This window comes from Trichechus manatus, unplaced genomic scaffold (genome assembly GCF_000243295.1).
Source record: "Trichechus manatus latirostris isolate Lorelei unplaced genomic scaffold, TriManLat1.0 scaffold00229, whole genome shotgun sequence".
NCBI lineage: Eukaryota > Metazoa > Chordata > Mammalia > Sirenia > Trichechidae > Trichechus > Trichechus manatus.
In genome coordinates this window covers 1,015,189-1,040,552 of record NW_004444165.1, presented here as the reverse complement: position 1 = coordinate 1,040,552, position 25,364 = coordinate 1,015,189, and the positions used below count along the sequence as shown (strand labels likewise).

Genomic DNA, 25,364 nt, shown 5'->3' with positions numbered 1-25,364 from the left:
GGAATATTTGCATATTTAGCACCCTGGGACGAAAGAGGTAGTGTCTACCTCTGTATCAGAGGGCAGGTTTGTTTACTACCCAGTTTAATAAAGATAATGTCTTGTTCTGGGGCAAATACTAGGCTGGCTTACGTCCCATTATAAAAGATTAAGCTCCTCAAGCTCAGAATTATTTTCCCACTGAGTACACAGACATCACCTGTCTCTGTGGGAATAGGGGCTGGGGGAACTAGCACAAATGCTGATAATCTGGTGACTACAGCTGAATTAATAGAGTCATTTGTCTCTCACTCGGTAAATCCATGTCTTCTGCCAGCATCCATGAAACTGAGGTAATTAATAGGTAAACTTGCAAGAAGGGTAAAATCTCAGACCCTTCAAAATTCTTAACATTGGCTGTCTTCTCTTAGTCAAAAAAAATTTTTTCTGTTAGTGTTTCCTCCTCTTATCTCTGACCTCTTTCATTCATCATATTCTGTCACAGATTATTCTTTCTAATATACATTACTGATAAAATCTCATGGCTACCCATTTTTATTGATTAAAATATAAACTTACTTCACTAATTCATTTTTTAATCTTTAAAAGCATCCACTACTTACTCTGTAGGTATTGAGATAAACGGTAGACATGGAACTGGCCCTATAAGCTTAAGGCCAAGTATAATGCTTTCAACTGGAACTCTCCAAGTATTGGCCTAATGTACCTTTCCTGTATTATTTTATACTGTTCCATTCAAAGAACCTATTCTCCAGCAAACTGGATTAGGTCTTGAAATCGGCCCTATGATTGTCTTGCCTGTGCCTTTGTGCATTCCTTTACTTAAAATACTGTGCTTCTGGATCTTTGTCTATTAAGAACTATTTTGACCTCTAAAGCCCTCTTTTAATTACCTGTAACACATTGCCGTTGAGTCGATCCCGACTCGTAGTGACCCTGTAGGACAGAGTAGAACTGCCCCATAGGATTCCCAAGGCTGTAATCTTTACAGGTACAGACTGCCACATCTTTCTCCCAAGGAGCAGCTGGTGGGTTCCAACCTGGTAGGTTTGAACTGCCAACCCTTCGGTTAGCAGCACTTAACCACTGCACCACCAGGGCTCTTCATTTTAATTACTTCTTTATAAACTTTTAACCCCACTTATAAGTGGTATTTTATTTTTTTCTCCATTCATATGGCACTCACTTATATTGTAGTTATTAATTCCTTTTTCTTAGATGCTATCTACTTGAGGAAATATAAAATATATATACTGTATACCTTTTATGTCTTACTGTGTACCTTTTATGACTTGGTAGGTAATCAATAAAGTTGGAAAAAATAAGAGACTAAATAAAGTATAAGGAACATCTAAAGCCTCACAAGTGAAGACCAAAACTTCTGTTAACTATCATCATCTACCTGGTAAATGCAACAAAGAGATTCTCTTTCTTCCTTCAGATCTGGCCATTTGAGTACAAATACATTCAGTCAGCATAAGGTCTGCTGGTCTCAGTTTACCACTGTCAGGGCCTATTGGCCTCATTTTTAAGGTAAAGATTATAATTAGATTTAATGCCTTACTGAGAAGCTTCAAAGTTCCTGACAAGTAATAACTTACCTGAAACATGAATACTGTTGCTGTGTGCCATTGGGTAGATTCCAACTCATGGTGACCCTATAGAAACGTGAGTATAGGCAATCAAATTATCATTCCATGGAAGTTTCATGGTAAAAAGAAATAATTATTTTCTTTTCATTTTAATAAATATACTAAAAATAACTTTCTCATCATTATTAAAATCGTTGTGATATTAATGTTATTAATTGCCTTCAAGTAGGCACCAACTCATGATGACCTTATGTAAAACAGAGCAAATTATTTCTCCATTCTTCTCTGTCATCTTCATGATTATTGGTCTGCGTGAGTCCATTGTTGTGGCTATTGTGTCAGTCTGTCTCATTGAGGGTTTCCTTCATTTTTGCTGACCCTCTATTTTACCAAACATGATGTCCTTTTCCAGCAATTGGTCTTTCCTAATGACATCTCCAAAGTAAGCAGTTCTAAGTCTTGCCACTGTAACTTCTAAGGAGCATTCTGGTTTTATTTGTTCTAAGACTGATTTGTTCATTCTTCTGGCAGTCCACAATATATTCAATATTCTTCACCAGCACCACAATTTGAATGCATGGATTCTTCTGTCTTCCTTTTTCATCTTATAGCTTTCACATGCATATGAGGCAATTTTAAAGACCATGGATTGGATCAGGCAAACCTTGGTCATCTTTGCTTTTTAAAACTTAAAAGAGATCTTTTGCAGCATTTTTGCCCAATGTAATATGCTGTTTTATTTCTTGACTGATGCTTCCATGGACATTAATTGTTGATCCAAGTAGAATAAAATCATTAACTTTATTTTTTTGTCTGTTTATTATGATGTTATTTATTGGTCCAATTGTGAGGATTTTCATTTTCTTCACATTTAGGCATAGTCCATACTGTAGGCTTTCATCAGTATTAACCTTTATCAGTGTAAGTATGTAATTCAAGTCATCTTTTATTTTCCACAGGCAAGACTGTGTCACGTGTATATTGCAGGATGTGAATAAATCTTCCCACAATCCTGATGTTGCCTTCTCCTTCATATAGTCCAGCTTCTTGGATTGTTTGTTCAGCATGTAGATTGAATAAGATGAAAGGATACAACCCTGCCACACACCTTTTCCAATTCTGAGCCACACAGCATTCCCTTGTTATGTTCAAACAACTGCCTGATTTATGTATAGCTTCCACATGAGCACAACTAAGTCTTTCTGGAATTCCCATTCTCTGTAATATTATCTATAATTTGTTATGATCCACACAGATGAATGCCTTTGTGTAGTCTATAAAACACAGGTAAACCTCTTTCTGGTATTCTCTGAATCCAGCCAAAATCTATGTGACATCAGCAATGATAGCCCTTGTTCCATATCTTCTTCTGAATCCAACTTGAACTTCTGGCAGTTCCCGTCAATGAACAGCTGCAGTTATCTTCAGAAAAAAATTGCTCTCATGTGATATTAATGATATTGTTTGGTAATTTCTGCATTCCATTTGATCAGCTTTCTTTGGAATGGGCACGAATATAGCTCTCTCCCAGTCGGCTGGCCAGATAGCTGTCTTGCAAATTTCTTGATAGACAAGTAAGTACTACTAGCATTATAGCCATTTGTTGAAGCACTTCAATTGATATTCTGTCAATTACTGGAGACTTGTTCTTGCCAGTGCCTTTGGTGCAGCTTGAGTTTATTCCTTCACTCCCAGCAATTCTTGATCATATCCTACCTCCTGTAATGAGTGAATTGCAGCCAATTCTTTTTGGTACAGTGATTCTGTGTATTCATTCCATCTTCGTTGGATGCTTCTTGCATCATTCAATTTTTTGTCTTGAATTTTCTCTTCAGTTCTTTCGTCTTGAGAAATGGCAATCTTATTCTTCTCTTTTGATTTTCTAACTCCAGGTCTTTGACATTTCATCATACTTTACTTCGTCTTCTTGAGACACCTGTTGAAATCCTCTGTTCAGCTCGTTTACTTCATTTCTTCTGTTTGCTTTAGCTACTCTGCACTTAAGAACAAGTTTCAGAGTCTCTTCTGACATATATTTTGGTATTTTCCTTCTTTCCTGTCTTTTTAGTGACCTTTCACTTTCTTTATATCTGATGTCTTTAATGATATTCTCCCAACTCTTCTGGACTTCAGTCATTAGTGTTCAATGTGTCAAATTCTTGAGATGGTCTCTAAATTGAGGTGGGATGTATTCAAGGTCATGCTTTGACTCTCTTGGACTTGCTTTGATTTTCCTCGGCTTCAACTTGGACTTGCATGTGAGCAATTGATAGTCTGTTCTGCATTCATCCCTGGCTTTGTCTTGACTGATGATGTTGAGTTTCACCTTCGTCTCTTTCCGCAGTTGTAGTTGATTCAATTTCTGTGTAATCTATCCGGCAAGGTCCGTGTGTATAGTCATTGATTGTGTTATTGAAAAAAAAAAGTATTTTCTATATATAAGTCAAGAAGCCCTGCTGGTGCATTGGTTAAAGCTCTTGGCTGCTAACCAAAGGGTTGGTGGTTCAAACCCACCAGCTGCTCTGTGGGAGAAAGATGTGATGGTCTGCTTCCCTAAGGATTCACAGCCTTGAAAACCCTATAGGGCAGTTCTACTATGTCCTATAGGGTTGCTATGAGTCAGAATCAATTTGACAGCAATAGTTTTTTTATGAATAAGTCACTGGTCTTGCAGAATTTTACTATGAGATCTCTGATGTTTTTCTCTAACAACAAGGTCTTGTTTTCCAACTACTGAGCCTTCTTCTTTATTTTTAACTTTGGCATTCCATTAACCAGTAGTTATCAATACATCTTGATTGGACATTCAATCAATTTCAGACTGTAGCAAGTAGTAAAAATCTTCAGTTTTTTCATCTTTGGCATTAGTGATTGGTTCTTAAATTTGAATAATAGTCATATTAACTGGTCTTCCTTGTAGGTGGATGGAGATTAACCTATCACTGACTGCACTGTACTTCAGTATAAATCTCCAAATGTTCTTTTTAATGATGAATGCAAAACCACTCCTCTTTAATTTGTCATTCCTAGCATAGTAGATCATATGATTGTTGGATTCAAAATTGCCAGTGCCAGTCCATTTCAGCTCAGTAATGCCTCTTGTTGTTGTTATTAGGTGCTGTCGAGTCAGTTCTAACTCAGTAGAGACCCTACATACGACAGAATGAAACACTGCCCAGTCCTATGTCATCCTCACAATCGTTGTTATCAATATTGCCTGAGATAGTCATAGTCAATCAGTCCATTTAATTTTTGACAATTTCCAATTTCCCTTGATTCATACTTTTTTCCATTCCATGTTCTGATTACTAATGGGTGTTCGTGGCTGCTAGATGTCATTTTGAGTCTGGTCACATCATCACATGAACTTTCTGAAGGCTTTATTCCATCAGAATCATTAAAGTCAACTCTACTTTGAGGAGGCAGCTCTTCCCTAGTCGTATTTTGAATGCCTTCCATCCAGAGTGGCTCATCTTCCAGCACTATATCAGACAGTATTCTGTTGTTATCAATAAGTTTTTCATTGTTTGATTTTTGGAAATAGATCACCAGGCCTTTCTTTTTAGTCGGTCGTAGTCTGGAAACTTTGCTGAAACCTGTCTACCACAGGTGACCCTGCTGGTATTTGAAATAGTGGTGGCCTAGCTTCCAGCATCATAGTAACATGCAAACCACCACAGTATGAAAAACTGACAGATGGGTGGTGGCTTAATTATATAATAATATTATATAATTAATTTATATTATTATTTATCTAGATTAAGTTTGAGTAACAGTAATTATGTTACATAATGTAATACTTTTATATCATATAACTTAAGTAGTATTTTTATTAATAAGAATAATTTATAGAGTGCTTCCTGAGTGTCAAGCATTGTACTAAATGATTTATGTACTCACTCCAGTAACCCCAAGGGTTGGATATTATTATTATTTCTGTGTGTAATGTTGGAAGGGAAGTTGAAGTCCAGAGACATTAAGTAACTTGTCTGCAGATTAAGGGCCATAGTGATTGAGGATCAGGATATCAAGAATAAGGCTTTACTTGTGGATTATGTTTCTTTACAAAGGCTGTGTTTCACTGAGTATAATACCTGACAAGAGAAACAAAAAAGAATTACACTAACAGACTGTTTAAGGTTGTTTCTCCCAAGGTTTTTAAAATCAGAAGGGAAAGCAATAATAGAGTTTGTATTAGCAGGTAGAGATAAAATTCAATACACAAGAGCTCTGTCCCTCAAGAATTTTGTGATAAAAATAAAGTATATGAAAAAGTTCATTATAGTAAAAGCATTTCCTCATATCATAAGCTAATATTAGTCATCTCGTTCTTGAGGGAGAATATATATGTCAGATATAAATACACACACACACACATGCACACACATATATAATGAGTAATTTTAAACACTTAAACAGAAAGTCAAAAATATTACAAAACTAACATTAAAATGCAAAACAGAGTTAAATTAAAATATTGTTGTCTCTGGTTTTGACACTGGAAAGAATATGCAGGTTGAATAATATGTAAAATTAAACTTTTTATATTGCCTTGACCTGTGATTCAACATTTACTCAGTACTTGTAATCCTTTACTTTGGTTTGGCCGTACAACTAATGGTTTCTTAAAGCTTCTGATAAGAATGTTTTAATGATTAGTTCTTTTCTGCCTGTATAATTGCTACATTGCCCATATCTGTCCTTCTAAATAAGAGGGCAGTACGAAAGAAGGCAGACTCAGTGGCTTTTTTTTTTCCCTCAAGTGCGATAAAGGCCAGGCATTCGAGGATTGAGATCCAAAATCATACCTGAGCAGCACTTCCTTCAATGTCTTCTATGAATTCTCTCCTGTTATTACTTTACCTGCCTTATATTACATGATACTACCAAAATGCTTTGCTGGTGGCTTTAGAGACATTACTAGTGAAAAGAACCAAGATTGCCTAATGACCATCATGAGAGTCTAAGTAGGTTAATAGCACAGGTATTAAAGAGTCACCTCTGTTATACACCTAATAAATTTTGAAACTAATGAACTCTAGGATACAAAGGGAGAAAGTTGATTTCAATTAATACATGGTATAAATACAACCCACCCATCTGATAGCTATTTTACATATCAATTTTAAATATATGTTTCTCCATAGAGAGTCAGTGCATGTAATTTCTGATAAGATCACTATCAACATATAGCTGTTACATATCATAGTGTTCTTCAGAGTGCTTGACAGGCATTAAATAATCATAAATATAATTCTGGACAATTAAATCATGATTGCACAAAAAGTTTAAGAACAAATATAAAATAATCCATTCCTTCCATTCACTCAGTAATGAAATTACTCCTTGTAATCATTCCTTGTATCTCCTAAATTGTCATTATTAATATAAAATCAAAGCAGTATCTTTGAAAAGTTTGCTAAACACAACACGAATCACTTTTGAAAAGATTGTAAAATGCATATTTAAATTAGTAATTTAGATAAGACCCAAATTTCAAGCATAATTGGTATTTGATGAATAGAGTTCAAAGGAGAAAAAAAAAAAAATTAGTTGCCTGAAGAAATTTTTCTCTTTAAAACTTCCGGCAAGTACTGATATGTAATAAAATGCTGGAAGTTTTTTATACCTAATCTCTTTGATTCATTGTAACATGTACAATGTCATGATATTTTATGTATTCTACCAACCATGAGAAGAACTCTGGTACCTGAAGCTATGCCACTGGTGATCAAAATTAAACTTTCACTTCTGGCTGCATGAGAAATTCCAATTGTGATCAGTACTTGCAAACTTGAACTACCTGTTGCCGTTGAGTCGATTCTGACCCATAGCGACCTTATAGGACAGAGAAAAATTGCCCCATAGAGTTTCCAAGTAGCACCTGGTGGATTCAGACTGCCTACCTTTTGGTTAGCAGCCATCCCTTTTAACCACTGCGCCACCAGTGTTTCCAAATGTGACCTAGTGAATTTAAATATGGTGTCTCAGGAAGTTATACAATTGCTTTTCCTTCCAACAGAACTTAAGAAATTAAACACTGAACAAATAACTGCATAAAACCATGATTTACACTTGATTTCTTCAGTTGTTGTACACATAAAAAACCTGAAGTGTAATTGAAATATTTAACTGTAAAAATTTTAAAAGTGTAATAGCTATCTTCTTCTACAATATACATTTTGTACAGGGAATGTTTTTCAGTTTTTCAGTTTCATTATTTCTATTATATTGACCAAGCTGCAGTTAAAATGTAATATACCAATATATCATAAAAACCTAAGCTTTGATAAAAACTGTATCAGCACACCGATATATCAAAATTAGCACATATTGGGAAAATACATCTTTTCCTTAAAAAATATTAAGTGAATTTTTATTTTCATTTTTCTCTCTATGTATATTTCTTTGCCCCCTTTAAAAATTTTTTGTTGTTGTGCAATAAATTTGTAACAATTATTGTAGCACCTCAACTCCTATTGTGCATCTGTTTAAACAGATTTTATGAACATATAACTCTCTTTTTTGAAAAGGCTAGCTACGCATTGAGAACAATCCCCAAAGAGGTGTCCTCTAAACTGGCCGTTGAAGAGACAAGGCCTGGCGCCAAGCCTGATACAGCTGGCCACAGTTATCTGAATTAGTTCAGGCAATTGAACTAGGATATACATTATTTATTCATATTATTAGACCACATCAATGTATGTAAAATAGATGGTTATACAAGGAAACAAACCTAGCTCTAAGTATAAGTAAACAAGAAATTATACTGTATTCCACTGTTTTATATGTCTTCTCAGCAATTATAACACTTCAGGCTACACTTCACCACTCATCTGTCAGCTTGGCATACTGTGGTGGCTTGCATGTTGCTGTGATGCTGGAAGCTATGCCACCAGTATTTCAAATGCCAGCAAGGTCACCCATGGTGGATAGGTTTCAGTGGAGATTCCAGACTAAGACAGACTGGGAAGAAGGACCTGGTGATCTGCCTCTGAAAAAAATTGACCAGTGAAAACCTTACAAAAAGTAGTGGAACATTGTCTGAAATAGTGCTGGAAGATTAGCCCCTCAGGTTGGAAGGCACTCAAAAAATAAGATTGGGGAAGAGCTGCGTCCTCAAAGTAGAGTCAATATTAATGATGTGGATGGAGTAAAGCTTTTGGGACTTTCTTTTGTTGATGTGGCATGACTCAAAATGAGAACGGTCACAAACATCCATTAGTAATCAGAATGTGGAATGTACAAAGTATGAATCTAGGAAAACTGTAAGTTCTCAACAATGAAATGGAACACATAAATGTCAATATCCTAGGTGTTAGGGAGCTGAAATGGACTGCTACTGGCCATTTTGAATCAGACAGTCTTATGGTCTACAATGCTGAGAATGAAAATTGAGAGGAATGGCATTGCAATCATTGTGAAAAAGAACTTTTCAAGATTTATCCTGAAGTACAATGCTGTCAGTGATAGGATAATATCCATAACGCCTACAAGGAAGACCAGTTAATACAACTATTATTCAAATTTACACATCAACTGCTAATGCTGAAGATGAAGAAATTGACGTTTTTTACCAAGTTCTGCAGTCTGAAATTGATCAAATGTGCAATCAAGAAGCATTGATAATTACTGGTGATTGGAATGGGAGAGTTGGAAACAAGAAGAAAGATCGGCAGTTGGAAAATATGTCCTTGGTGATAGAAGCAATGCCAGAGATCACATGATAGAAGTTTGCAAGACCAACAGCCTATTCACTGGAAATATCTTCTTCAACAACATAAATGGCAACTGTACACATGGACCTTGCCAGGTGGAATACCCAGGAATCAAATAAACTACATCTGTGGAAAGAGACAAAGGAGAAGCTCAGTATCATCAGTCAGAACAAGTCCAGGGGCCAGCTGTGCAACAGACCATCAATTGCTCATATGCAAGTTCAAGTTGAAGCTGAAGAAAAGTAAGACAAGTCCACAAGAGCCAAAGTACAACCTTTAGTATTGTTGTTGTTAGGTGCCATCGAGTCAGTTCTGACTCATAGCGACCCTATGCACCACAGAGCGAAACACTGCCCGGTCCTGTGCCATGCTCACAATGGTTGTTATGCTTGAGCCCATTGTTGCAGCCACTGTGTCAGTCCATCTGGTTGAGGGTCTTCCTCTTTTTCACTGACCCTGTACTTTACCAATTTAGAGACTATCTAAAAAATAGATTTAACGTGTTGAATGCTAATGACTGAAGACCAGACTAGTTGTGGAATGACATCAACGACATCATACATGAAGAAAGCAAGAGGTCATTAAAAAGACAGGAGAGAAAGAAAAGACCAAAATGGATGTCAGAAGAGACTCTGAAACTTACTCTTGAATGTTGAGTGGCTAAAGCAAAAGGAAGAAATGATGACGTAAAAGAACTGAACAGAAGATTTCAAAGGGTGGCTCAAAAAGGCAAAGTATCATAATGAAATGTACAAAGATCTGTGGATAGAAAACCAAAAGGGAAGAACACGCTCAGCATTTCTCAAGCTGAAAGAACTGAAGAAAAAATTCGAGCCTCAAGTTGCAATTTTGAAGGATTCTACGGGGAAAATATTAAACAACGTAGGAAGCATCAAAAGAAGATGGAAAGAATACGGAGTCATTATACCAAAAAGAATTGGTCGACATTCAGTCATTTCAAGAGGTAGCATATGATCAGGAGCCGATGATACTCAAGGAAGAAGTCCAAGCTACGCTGAAGGCATTGGTGAAAAACAAGGCTCCAGGAGTTGACAGAATACCAATTGAGATGTTTCAACAAACAGAAGCAGCACTGGAAGTGCTCACTCATTTATGCCAAGAATTTGGAAGATAGCTACCTGGCCAACCTACTGGAAGAGATCCATATTTATGCCTATTCCCAAGAAAGATGATCTAACCAAATGTGGAAATTATCGAATAATATCATTAATATCACACACAAGTAAATTTTTGCTGAAGATCATTCAAAAGCGGCTGCAGCAGTATGTCAACAGGGAACTACCGGAAATTCAGGCCAGATTCAGAAGAGGACATAGAACCAGGAATATCACTGCTAATGTCAGATGGATCCTGGCTGAAAGCAGAGAATACCAGAAAGATGTTTACCTGTGTTTTATCAACTATGCAAACGCATTCGACTTTGTGGCTCATAACAAATTATGGATAACATTGTGAAGAATGGGAATTCCAGAACACTTAACTGTGCTCATGAGGAACCTGTACATAGAACAAGAGGCAGTTGTTTTTGACAGAACAAGGAGATACTGCATGGTTTAAAGTCAGGAAAATTGGGGGTCAGGGTTGCATCCTTTCACCATACCTATTCAGTCTGTATGCTGAGCAAATAATCCAAGAACCTGAACTATATGAAGAAGAATGGTGCATCAGGATTGGAGGAATACTCATTAACAACCTGCATTATGCAGATGACACAACCTTGCTTGCTGAAAGTGAAAATTTGAAGCACTTACTGATGAAGATCAAAGACCACTGCCTTCAGTATGGATTACACCTAAATATAAAGAAAACAAAAGTCCTCACAACTGGAGCAATAGGCAACATTATGATAAACGGAGAAAAGGTTGAAGTTGTCAAGGATTTCATTTACTTGAATTCACAGTCAACACCCATGGAAGGAGCAGTCAGGAAATCAAAGGATGCATTACACTGGGCAAATCTGCTGCAAAAGACCTCTTTAAAGTGTTGAAAAGCAAAGATGTCACCTTGAGGACTAAGGTGCACCTGACCCAAGCCACGGTATTTTCAATCGCATCATATGCATGCAAAAGCTCGACAATGAATAAGGAAGATTGAAGAAGAATTGACACCTTTAAATTGTGATGTTGGCGAAGTATATTGAATATACCATGGGCTACCAAAAGAACAAACAAATCTGTCTTGGAAGAAATACAACCAGAATTCTCCTTAGAAGCAACGATGGGGAGACTGCGTCTTACATACTTTGGACATGTTGTCAGGAGGGATCAGTCCCTGGAGAAGGACATCATGTAACCTTGAGTATATCCAACCTGAATTTACAGACCATGTCAAGAATAGATTTGATGCTTTAAACACTAACGAACAAAGACCAGATGAGTTGTGGGATGACATCATACGTGAATAAAGCAAAAGATCATTAAAAAGACCGGAAAGAAAGAAAAAACCAAAATGGATGTCAGAGGAGACTCTGATACTTGCTCTGGGACATAGAGTAACTAAAATGAAAGGAAAAATTGATGATGTAAAAGAGCTGAACAGAAGATTTCAAAGGGCAACTCAAGTAAACAAAGTAATTTATTAAAATATGAAAAGACCTGGAGTTAGAAAACCAAAAGAGTAGAACACACTCAGCATTTCTCAAGTTGAAAGAACTGAAGAAAAAATTCAAGCTCTGAGTTGAAATATTGAAGGATTCAATGGGCAAAATATTGAATGACACAGGAAGCATCAAAAGAAGATGAAAGGAATACATAGCGTCACTATACCAAAAAGAATTTGTCTGTGTTTAACCATTTCAGGAGATAGCATATGATCAAGAACTGATGGTATTGGAGAAAGAAGTCCAAGCTGCACTGAAGGCATTGGCAAAAAACAAGGCCCCAGGAACTGATGGAATAGCAGTTAAGATATTTAAACAAACAGAGGCAACACCGGAAGCACTCCCTTGTTTATGCCACGTAATTTGGAAGACAGCTTCCTGGCCAACCAACTGGAAAAGTTCCATATTTGTGCCCATACCAGAGAAAAGTGATCCAACAAAATGCAGAAATTATATAACAATATTATTAATATTACATCCAAGCAAAATTTTCCTGAAGAAAATTCCAAAATGATTGCAGTAGTACTTTGATAGGGAACTGCAGAAATTCAGGCTGGATTCAGAAGAGGGCATGGAACAAGGAGTATCATTGCTGATGTCATATTGATCATGGCTGAAAGCAGAGAATAGCCAAAAGATGTTTACCTGTGTTTTATTAACTATTTGATTGTGTGGATCATAACAAATTATGGATAACATTGCAAAGAATGGGAATTCCAGAACAATTAATTGTGCTCATGAGGAACTTGTACATAGACCAAGAGACAGTCGTTTGAACAGAACAAGGGGATACTGCATGGTTTAAAATCAGGAAAGGTGTGAGTCATATTTGTATCCTTTCACTATACTTATTCAAGCTGTATGCTGAGCAAATAATGTGAGAAGCTGGGCTATATGAAGAAGAATGTGGCATCAAAAATGGAGAAAGACTCATTAACAACCTGCAATATGCAGATGACACATCCTGGTTCACTGAAAGTGAAGAGGAATTGAAAAACTTACTGATGAAGATCAAAGACCCAGCTTTCAGTGTGAATTATACTTCAACATAAAACAAAAATCATCACAGCTGGACCAATAAGCAACATCATGATACGTGGAGAAAATAATTGAAATTGTAAAGGATTTCATTTTGCTGGGATCCAAAATCAACGCCCATGGAAGCAGCAGTCAAGAAATCAAACAATGCATTGCATTGGGCAGATCTGTTGCCAAAGACCTCTTTAAAGTGTTAAAAAGCAAAGATGTCACTTTGAGGACCAAGGTGCACCTGTCCCAAGCCATGTTATTTTCAATTGCCTCATATGCATGTGAAAGCTGGTCAGTGAATAAGGAAGACCGAAGAAGAATTGATGCCTTTGAATTATGGTGTTGGTAAGCAATATTGACTATACCATGTACTGCCAGAAGAACTAACAAATCTGTCTTGGTAGGCATACAGCCAGAATGCTACTAGAAGGAAGGATGGCGAGACTTCATCTTATGTACTTTGGACAGGTTATCAGGAAGAACCAGTCCCTGGAGAGGGACATCATGCTTGGTAAAGTAGAAAGTCAACAAAAAAGAGGAAAAACCACAATGAGATGGATTGACACAGTGAGTGCAACAATGGGCTCCAACATAGCAACCTATGTCGCAGTACTGTGCAGTGTTTCATTCTGTTGTACATAGCGTCGCTATGAGCTGGGACCAACTTGAGGGCACTTAACAATAACAAGGCTTCAATATTATGGGTAACTTGTTACCATAACCCAGGAAAACTAGCAGATTAATTTTTTTTCTTATCTTAAAATTAGAATAAGTAAGCATTAAGTAAATATTTATTTAAAGTTATGAAAGACAGTATTTATGAGAATAGAAAATTTCAACTTCTAGTGCTGTTCTGTTTTTATATTAAGTCAAGTTTTTTTGTTGTTGTTTTGTTTTGTTCTGTTTTGTTTAGTAGAATAAGCCTAACTAAAACTTCAAATCTTAGGTTTTATTCCTCTCTGCAGCATTCTGTGCAGAATATTCTATAAGTTCTTCAATTTCTCTGAGAATCATCTGACTCATTGTAAAAGAGACATGATAATGCCTTTCCCAAACACCTAGATGATTGTAAATAAACTTAATTACAAATATGAAATTTATTGAGTACAAATATGTTGTAACAACCCATGTTTATTATCTCAGAGTCAGAGCTCCAGGTTGGCCTACGTAGTTTCTCTGCTCTAGATTTCATAAAGTCAAAACCAAGGTGTTGGCTGGTTGGACTCTTATTGGAAGGCTCCGGAAGAATCTGCTTCTAAATTTACTCAGGTTATTGGCTGAATCCAGTTCACTTCCTTACGATTGTAAGACTGAGGGCCCTGTTTCCTTTCTAGCTGTCACCTGTGGATCCTTAGCTCCTAGAGTCCTTTTGGATCCTTGCACAAGTGTCCCTTCATCTCAAAGCCAACAATAGTGCATTGAACCATTCTCATAGTTGGAATCTGCTTGAATGCTCTTTCTGCCATCTCTCCTGCCTCTTCTACTGCATCCCTCTTCTGCTCCCAGCCAGAAAAAGTTCTCTACTTTAAAGGTTCATGTCTTTAGATTGGGCCCACCCAGATGCATAATCCAGGATAATATTCTTATTTAAAGTCTGTAACCTTAATTATGCTTGGTAAAATAGAGAGTCCATGAAAAAGAGGAAGACTCAGTGAGATGGTTTGACAGGATGTCTGCAACAGTGGGCTCAAAGGTAGCAGTGATTGTGAGAATGGCACAAGACCAGGCAGTGTTTTGTTCTGTTGTACATAGGGTCACTATGAGTTGGAACTGACTCGACGGCAACTAATAACAACAACAAACCTTAATTATATCTGCAAAGTCCCTTTTACCAAGTAATATTCCAAGAATTAGGACACTGACATCTTTGAGGTGCTGTTATTCTGCCTATAATATACTGTAATACAAATGTGAAGTAATTTTGTTTTGTAAATGGAATTTAGAGGATGAGTTTGAGAAATTAAAATAATACTTCTCAGAATCAAGGAGGTGTTAATGTTAAGACTGGATGTTAGGCTGGAAAAAAATGAAATCTTTGGGATTAATGGTCATAGCTAAAGCAAATTTCATATAGGAGACTGAATCTTAAAATTATATCTACAACTAATTATACTTAACAAAAATTCCCCAACATTTAATTTAATAAAATTAATGCTACTTAAGTGTATTAATATGAACATGTCATATACAGTGTGTGATTATTTACCTTGATTAAGAGAGAGATTGATCCCAATTTAAAACAATGTGAGGTCAAAGATGTTAGAACAGAGTATCAGAGGTATAATGAACTAAAAATGTTAATCAACTTTATTTATTATAAAATGTGTGCTTTAGTGGAAACTACATTTATGACAGACGGATTGCTATGCTTCTATATAGTTTCTTTTTTGCATTTAAAGTTTGTATTTACTTATTTGTTACATTTCTTATCTTCCTAGTAAATTGAAAGTTTTTTTGTTTTTTATGACGGTTAAAAAGAGAAAATCTCTATTGAGTATCAGTAGCTCAGGATTCAAGTTCTTGCTCTGCCATTTCTTTCTTTTTCTGAGTAAGGTGAAAACCAATTGTGTTTTATGTGAAGGTTTACACAGCAAATTAGATTTCTATTCAACAATTCATACACAAATTGTTCTGTGATATTGATTAGGCTATAGTCCCTGCAATATGTCAGTACTCTTACCATTTTCACCCTGCCTGCTCCTTTTCCATTCATCATTTCCCAACTCCATACCTTCTTGTCTTTGCTTTTGGGTAAATGTTGACCTTTTGGTCTCATGTAGTTGATTGTTCAAAGAAGCACATTCCTCACTAGTGTTATTGTTTATTTTATAGGCCAATCTATTATTTGGCTGAAAAGTGACCTCCAGGAATGGCTTCAGTTCCAGGTTAAAAGGATATCTTAGGTCAGTAGTCCTGGAGGTTCCTCTAGTCTCTATCAGTCCAGTAATTCTGGTCTTTGTTATGAATGTGAATTTTGTTCTACATTTTTCCCCTATTCTAACCAGGACCTTCTCTTGTGTCACAGGTCAGAATGGTCAGTAGTGGTAGCTGGGCACCATCTAGTTCTTCTGGTCTCAGGCTGGAAGAGGTATAGGTCATGTGGGACATTAGTCCTTTGGACTAATTTCTTTCTTGAGTCTTTGTTTCCCTTCACTGTCCTTTGCTCCCGACGAAAAGGGGCCAATAGTTATATCTTAGATGGCTGCTCACAAACTTTTAAGACCCCAGATACTACTCACTAAACTAGGATGTAGAACATATCATTATGAACTAAGTTATGGCAGTTGACCTAGTTGTCTCATGGAACTATGGTCCGGAGCCTTCAAATCCAGCCTTCAAATCCCAGGAAGTGTTTGGATATATCTTGGCAGTACCCATAACTGTGACCTCTATGTGCTGTATTGTATATATGAATACATAAACCAAAACCAAACCTGTTGCCATCGAGTCGATTCCAACTCATAGCAACCCTGTAAGACAGAGTAGAACTGCCTCATAGAGTTTCCAAGGAGCACCTGGTGGATTCGAAGTGTCAACCGTTTTGTTAACAGCTGTAGCTCTTTAACTACTATGCCACCAGGGTTTCATAAAAACATGTATATACATATATCATAAATATACCTATATGTACATGCATTTACTTCCATATGTCTTCCTGCACCTGTACAGCATACGTATCTGCTGATGTAACTACTCACCTATTTTTTGCTTTTTATACTGTTGTTGCAAAATTGTTATAGCAGTTACTGTAGTTGTCCTTTATTCTTGCATACCTCTCAGTGTCTTCATTTACGTTGGTCACGTTGGCTAACTTCCCCCATATTGTGTATTGCCTTTCCCATCATCACAGTTAACACGTCTGTAGGGTCACTATGAGTCGGAATCAACTTGAGGTCAGTGGTTTTTTGTTTTTGTTTTTTTTACTATCTAGTAAGTGATTCCCCCTCCCTCCCCCTCCTATCCCTGGTAACCACCAAAGAAGGGTTGCCTTCTGTGTATATACCTATTCTTGAATTTTATAAAAGTGATATCATGCAATATTTGTCCTTTTGCATTTGACTTATTTCGCTCAGCATAATGTCCTACAGATTCATCCATATTATAAGATGCTCCGTGGACTCATCATTATTCTTTATAACTGTGTCATATTCCATTGTATGTATGTACCACAATTTGGTATCCATTCATCTTGTTGATGGACACTTAGGTTGTTTTCATCCTTTTGCTATTGTGAATAATGCTGCAATAACATGAATGTCTATATGTCTGTTCATGTCACTGCTCTTCTATCTCTAGAATAAATAATTAGGAATGGGATTGCTGGATCATAATGTATTTCTATTTCTAGCTTTTTGAGGAAGCGGCATATGTTTTCTAGGGTTGGTGTACCATTTTACAATCCCAACAGCAGTGTATAAGAGTTTTGATCTCCCCACAACCTCACCAGCATTTCTTGTTTTGTTTTTCTGGTCATTGTTATTTTTGCAGGGATGAAATGGTATCTCATTGTAGTTTTAATTTGTAACTCTCTAATGAATAATCATCACGAGCATCTCTTCCTGTGTTTGTTAACCACCTGAATGCCCTCTTTGGTGCAATGTCTGTTCATGTTCTTTGCCCATTTTTTGATTGGATTGTCATTTTGTTGTTGAGTTGTTGAAGTTTTCTATATGTTTTACAGATTAGACCCTTGTCAGGTATGTCATTACCAAAGATTTTTTCCAAGTCCGTAGGTTCTCTTTTTACACTTTTAGTAAAGTCTTCTGATGAGCATAATTAGTGAATTTTTAGGAGGTCCAGGTTATCTACTTTATATTCTGTTGTTCGTGCATTTTTAGTAGTGTTTGATAGTGTATTTATGCAAAAATTAGTACCCGTAACTTTATCCCTATGTTGTATTCCAGGAACTTTATAGTTTTAGCTTTAACATTTAGGTCTTTGATCCATTTTGAGTTATTTTTTGTGTATGGTGTGAAGTATGTGTATTGTGTAAGGTATGGATCCTGTTTCATTTTTTTACAAATGGATATGCAGTTTTACCAGCACCATTAGTAAAAGAGACTCTCTTCCCTATTGAATGGACTTCAACCCTTAGTCAAAGATACGCTGTCCAGAGATGAATGGATTAACTTCTGGGTTCTCAATTCTTTTCCTTTGATCTATGTGTCTGTCATTGTACCAGTACCAGCCTCTTTTGATTACTGTGGCTGTATAGTAAATTCTGAGACTGGAAAGTGAGAGGCCTCCTACTTTGTTCTTCTTCTTCAGTATTGCTTTAGTTATTCAGGGCGTCTTTCCTTTCCATATAAATTTGGAGATAAGTTTTTCCGTTTTGTTGAAGAATGCTGTTGGGATTTGGATCAGAATTACATTATATCTATAGATCGCTTTGGGTAGTATTGACATTTTCACAATGTTAAGTGTTCCAGTCCATGAGCATGGAATGTTTTTCCATTTATGTGGGTCTTTTTTGATTTCTTACAGTAGTGTTTTGTAGTTTTCCTTGTATAAATCTTTTACATCCCTAGTTAGATTTATTCCTAGGTATTTTATCCTTGTGGGTACTACTGTAAATGATTGTTTTTTAAAATATCCTTTTCAGAATTCTCCTTGTTAGTGTATAGGAACTCAACTCTCTTTTGTATGTTGATTTTGTAACCTGCCACTTTGATGAATCTGTTAGTTCCAGAAACTATCTTGTGGAATCTCTTGTATTTTCTGTGTATAAGATCATGTCATCTGCAAATATAGATGGTTTTACTTCTTCTTTACCAATTTGGATATGCTTTATTTCTTTTTCTTGTCTTCTTACTCTTACTAGGACTTCCAGTACAGTATTAAATAAGAGTGGTAATAATTGGCATCCTTGTCCCAAGGGGAATGCTTTCAATCTCTGTTGAGAAGAATGCCTTTTGGTTTTGCATATATGCCTTTAATTATGTTGAGATATTTCTCTTCTATTTCTGTATTGCTGAAAGTTTTTATCAGGAAAGAGTATTGGATTTTATCAAAGGCCTTTTCTGTGTCGATTGTGATGAGCATGTGATTCTTTTCCTTTGTTTTATTTATGTGGTGAATTGCACTGGTTGATTTTCTAATGTTGAACCACCTTACACCCCTGGTGTGACTCCCACCTGATCATGATGTATTATTTTTTTGATATGCTCTTATATTCTGTTGGCTAGAACTTTGCTGAGAATTATATTCAAGAGGGATATTGGTCCGTAATTTTCTTTTTTAATGGTATCTTTGCCTGGCTTTGGTATCAGGGTTATGCTGGCTTCATAGAATGAGTTAGGGAGTGTTCTTTCCTTTTCTAGGTACTAGAATATTTTGAGCAGAATTGGTGTCAACTCTTCTCTAAATGTTTGGTAGAATTCTCTAGTGAAGCCACCTGGGCCAGGGCTTTATTTTGTTGGGAGAATTTTTGTTTTTTATGACATCTTCAATATCTCCTAGGTTTTCAAATTAATTGGAGTACAGTTTTTCATTATAGTCTGTAATGATTCTCTTTATCTCGATTGGTTCTGTTGTAATGTTGCCCATTTCATTTCTTATTTTGGTTATTTGCATCTTTTCATTTTTTCTCTGATAATTTGGCCATTGTTTTGTCAATTTTATTGATTCTCTCAAAGAACTAACTTCTAGTTCTGTTGATTCTTTCTATTGTTTTTCTGTTTCATTTATTATTCCCACACTAATCTTTATTATTTCCTTTCTTCTGTTGTCTGTGGACTTCTTTTGCTCTTCCCTTTTTATTTGTTCAAGTTATCGGGTTAAGTTATTCATTTTGGACCTTACTTCTTTTTTGATGTTTGCATTTATTGCTGTAAATTTCCCTTTGAGGACTGCTTTTGCTGTGTCCTAGAGGTTTTGATATGTTGTGTCTTCATTCTCATTTGATTCTAGGAATTTTTTAATTTCATTTTTGATTTTTCTGTGACCCAATAGTTTTTAAGTAAGGTGTTATTCAGTTTCCATGTATTTAATTTCTTTCCCTTGTTCTTTCTGTTACTGATTTCTAGTTTTATAGCATTACGGTCAAAGAAGATGCTTTGTATTATCTCGATGTTTTTAAGTTTATCGAGGCTTGCTTCGTGGCCTAGAATATGGTCTATTCTGGAGAATAATCCATGTACATTGGTGAAGAATGTGTACTGCCCTGCTATTGGATGGTGTGTTCTGAATATGTCTATGAGGTCAAGTTGGTTCATTGTGTTATTTAGGTCTTCTCTATCTTTGTTGAATTTCTTTTGCATTGTACTGTCCATCTTCAAAAGTGGTGTGTTAAAATCTCTTACTATTATTGTGGAGCCATTTTTCTTTTCAGTTCTGTTAGAATTTGTTTTATGTATTTTGCAGCTCTGTCACTGGGTGTATAAATACTTATTATTGTTATGTCTTCTTGGTGAATTGACCTTTTAATCATTATATAATGCCCTTATTTGTGTCTTACAAAGGATTTTGTCTTAGAGTCTATTTTATCTAAAATTATTTATCCTCCTGCTCTCTTTTGGTTACTGCTTGCTTGATATATTTTTTTCCATCCTTTGATTTTTTAACTTATTTATGTCTTCATGTCTAAAGTATGTCTCTTGTATGCAATATATTCATGAGTCCTGTTTTTTTATTCATCTGCCACTCTCTGACTCTTGACTGGTGCATTTAATCCATTTACATTCAGTGTGATTAAAGATAGGTATGAATTCATTGCTGTCATTTTGTTATATATTTTTTTGTGGTGTTAATGGGTTTCTTTATTCCTCTTAATTTTCCGAGTTATTTTTGTATATGGATTTTCTTTTCCTATCAATCGTTGTCATTTTTGTTTACTTAGTCTTTGATTTTCTTCTTGATTTTGGTGAGTAGATTCATTAATCTTCTTTGTCGTTACTCTGAAATTTACCTGTATCTTCCTAAGTTTAGAACAATCTGTTATATCTTGATATCACCTTGACTTCCTATCCATATGGAAGTTCTATAACTACACGATTTAATCCTGTTTCTGTTTTGTTTTGAAGTTCTCATCATTTACAGATTGGCTTCTCTGGTTCCCTGTTTTCAGTTTTGCAACTTTATTTTACTTTTGAAAATTGTTTATCTGGGTTGGTATCTGGGTGATGTTGTCTTGTGTCTTAATCTCTGATCGTTGTCTGAGGTCGTTGGTTCTCTGCTCCCTTTAATATTTCTTGTAAGGCTGGTCTTGTTTTTACAAATTCTCTTAATTTATGCTTGTCTAGGAATTGTCTTAGTTTTGCTATCATTTTTGAAAGAGAATTTTGCTGGATATATGATTCTTGCTTGACAATTCTTTTCTTTCAGGATTTTATATATGTGATCCCATTGCTTTCTTGCCTGCATGGTTTCTGACAAGAAATCAGTGCTTAGTCTTACTGTTACTCTTTGTAAGTGATCCTGCATGAGCTGCTTTCAGAATTCTTTGTCTGTGGTGTTTGAAAATTTGATGATGATATGTCTTGGTGAGTTTCTTTTGGGGACCTATCCTGCATGGGGTTCATTGGGCTTCTTAGATGGAAACTTTCATGTCTTTCATGATATTTGTGATGTTTTATGCAAATATATCTTCGAAAATTCTCTCTATACTTTTTTTTTCCTTCTCTTCTGGAATTCCTATTAGGTGCAATTATTCTGATTGATGGTCCCACATAACTCTTAGGCTTTCTTCATTTTTCTTCATTCTTTTTTCTGATTGTTCCTCAAACAAATTAATATCAAGGAATTTGTCCTCTGTTTTGCTGATTCTTTTTTCCATTGATTCAGTTCTATTTCTGTGTCCTTCCATTATGCTGTTTCTGATATTTTATTGCTGATCTTCTGAATTTCTAGTTTTTGTTTTTGTAAGGTTTCTAATTGTCTATTGAGTCTTTCATTTTATTCTTGTGTTGTTTTTCTGAATTACTTTTTTTTCCCCCTCTATGTTTCCCTTGATCTCTTTGAGGATCCTAAATATAAGTCTTCTGAATTCTCTCTCAGGAAGCTCTCTTATCATTTCTTCCTCAGGAAGGTTTTCTTTCCCTTTATTTTGCTCATTTATTTGAGCCGTCTTATCCTGTTTCTTAATAAGATTTGTTATTGTCTGTTGTCTCCAATGTACTAAGGTGTTGTATTTTATTTATTTATATATTTATGGATTGATTCTTTACTTTCTTCTGATTTTTTTGTTTTGTTTTGTTTTGCTATATCAGGGTGGCGTAGGTGGGTAAGCTCTGCTGATCACCATTCTGGTGGCACAGGAGCTCTCACCACCTATCTCCAATTGGGTGGTGCAGCAGCAGCAGAGGGTGGGGGGGTGGATGTGTGTCACCAATCATTGGGTGGGCAGGGCAAGTACACACATATGGCATATGGACATAAATTTAGACATTAGTTAGTGGTTCAAATAATTAGTATCTCATGTAGATCTCATTCCAGGAACTGTACATTTTATGGTTATCCACAACTTATCATTTTTTTTGTTTTATTTATCAAAGGTACATCACACAAGTTAATCCAAATTTTGAATGTAATATAATAGATATCCATCCTATTTCTAATTTAGCATGTTTCTGCTCAAATTTATTATCCTACATATGTTTTATTTTCATGGAAGCTGAGACCATACACTGAAACATAATATATCAGGTGAATTTATAGCGAAATTTCCATCTCTTTTCGTCAAACACCATCGAAATTCCCATACAGTTTATTATTATTATTAAACTAATGAATGTGCTTGAACTAGTTAAAATATTTACATTCTCTCTGTGTGGTCAGACTAATTTTTTACTACTTAGAACATTAATGAGAAAAAATGTCCTCTACACGTTTCTTTGAAAACAATTAAATGTGTCTGTTAACAGTATTTTGTCTAGCATTCTCTTTGGCAAACCACAATCTTGGACCACTTTTTCTGTGGTAGAGCGTGCTTTCCATATGGAAGTTAAAATGCCAGGTTGTTACTTCCTAAGGCTTCCTTGCAGCCAGGGTGCATGGAATTATATAGGGTCTACAAATGGGAAGTACCACAGAAATTATTAGTACTCTTTCTGCTGATAAATAATGGTAACTCTGGCAGCTATATCTAATTTCCAAAGAGAGGAGAAGCAGCAGTTCTATTGGCAGTATCCAGTGCTCTGTGTTTATGGTACTGGTGATTCATGCTGTGGCATCTAGTGCCCAGACCTAGCAACACTGGAAGATGTTCCATACCATAGTTTTGGATGTAGTCTCGGAATCCAGTTACATGACCCTCTCAAAGTTTCTGTGAGCTTAATTCTCAGAGATTACTGTTCTGTCTATATCAAGCAAATTTTGTCACAGCTGCAACTAAAGCCTTTAATGCTGTACAAGTTAATGAAAATTAATGTGTCCAAAAACCTATATAGATATTATCATTGTTAACCATTATTTTGGTGATATTATATCTTATATGATTTATTTAGACTGTTAGATTCTGAAAGTTTAAAGTATTTTTCTTGTGTTACTTATTTTATTTCTCCCTGATACTTTTTAATGTTATTGTGTCTGTTAAAATTACAGAGACAACTATGAAACCCAAACCCATTGCCATCAAGTTGATTCTGACTCATAGAGACCCTATCGGACAGAGTACTACTGCCCCATAGGGTTTGCAAGGCTGTAATCTTTACAGAACCAGACTGCCACATCCTTCTCCCATGGAGAGGCTGGTGGGTTGGACTGCCAACCTTTCTGTTAGCAGCCAAGCACTTCACCATGCCACCAGGGCTCCTTTTTCAAAACAACTCCAGGCTGGTTTAAATATTATTTAAAATTGAGAATTTTAAATACTAAGTATTTTATGTTACTTGAGGATATATTGTATTCATATGACATATATCGTTCCATGCAGCCAAGTGATGCTTCAGGAATCTTTCCTTTATGATTAAGTAATTAACTCTACCCTGCTTTCACCTCTCACAATCAATTAGCTGTCAGATCCTATTGGTTCTGCTTTCATCATGCTATTCATATCTCTTTATTCTGTGCCTACTGCCACAATCCTCTTCGAGGCCTGTTAGGACTTTCTGGACTTTTATTTAATGGATCTTATTTTTCTCAGTCACTTCTGCCTCCAAACCATTCTATACTCTAAGACAAACTTAATCATCCAAGAGCAGAACTACTATGAACAATTTTTATTTCTCACCACCATCAACTAATTTGAATACGAAATCCACAGAATAACGTAAAAGGCTGTCTACACTACGGCCTTAGTTCACTTTTTCAAACATTTCTTACTGTTCTCCTACATACAGAGCTAGAGCAAAACTGGCCATTTTGTTGTTTATTGAACAGTGTCTTAGGTTTGCATTTACATATCTTTGCTTGTGCTGTTATCAGTGGCTGCACTTTCTTAGTCCTGTCTATAATACCTCTTGAAGATGCCACTAATATACCAAGATCTCTTCAGCTACCTCCACACCCCTCCCCAACAAACTATAACCTTGCTATCCTCTGAAATCTCACAACAGTTTGCCTAAATTGCACATCAGAGATTTATAGTGTATTATAATATCATTTCCAACATCAGATTATATACTTCTTTTTTTTTTTTTATTTTACTTTAGGTGAAGGTTTATAGAACAAATATTTTCTCATTAAACAGTCAGGACACATATTGTTTTATGACATTGGTTAACAACCCCACGACATGTCAACACGCTCCCTACTCAGCCTTGGAGGACCCTTTTTTTTCTTTTTTTTTTTGGTGAAAATATACATAGCCAAAGATACACCATTTCAAAAATTTCTACATGTACAATTCAGTTATTTCGATTATGTTCTTCTAGTTGTGCTGCTATTCTCACTTTAGATGAAGGTTTACAGCAGAAAATAGTTTCTCATTAAACAGTTAGCACACATATTACCCTATGACAATGGTTAAGAAGCACACTGCATGACAACACTGTTCTTACTCAACCTCGGGTTCCCTATCAGCAGCTTTCCTGTCCCCCTCTGCCTTCTAGTCCTTGACCCTGGACTGCTGTGCCTCATTAGTCCCATTTTGTTTTATGGGCCTGTCCAATCCCCGGCTGAATGGTGAACCTTGGGAGTGACTTCACCACTGAGCTAAAAGTGTGTCTGGGGGCCATACTCTTGGGGTTTCTCCAGTCTCTGTCAGGCCAGTAAATCTGGTCTTTTTTTGTGTGTGTTAGAATTTTGTTCTACATCCTTCTCCAGCTCTGTCCAGAACTCTCTGTTGTAATCCCAGTCAGAGCAGTCAATGGTGGTAGCAGGTTACCATCTAGCTGTACAGGACTCAGTCTGGTGGAGGCCTTGGTAGCTGTGGTCCATTAGTCCTTTGGTCTAATCTTTTCCTTGTATCCTGTTCTCTTCATTCTCCCTTGCTCCTGAAGGGGTGAGACCAGTGGAGTATCTTAGATG

General features: G+C 36.1%; 1 protein-coding gene across 1 annotated transcript in view; it reads left to right on the top strand.

Moving 5' to 3' along the window:
• The window catches only part of EPHA6 (EPH receptor A6), a 1,147,205-nt gene that overhangs the window by 453,552 nt on the left and 668,289 nt on the right, over positions 1-25,364 (top strand).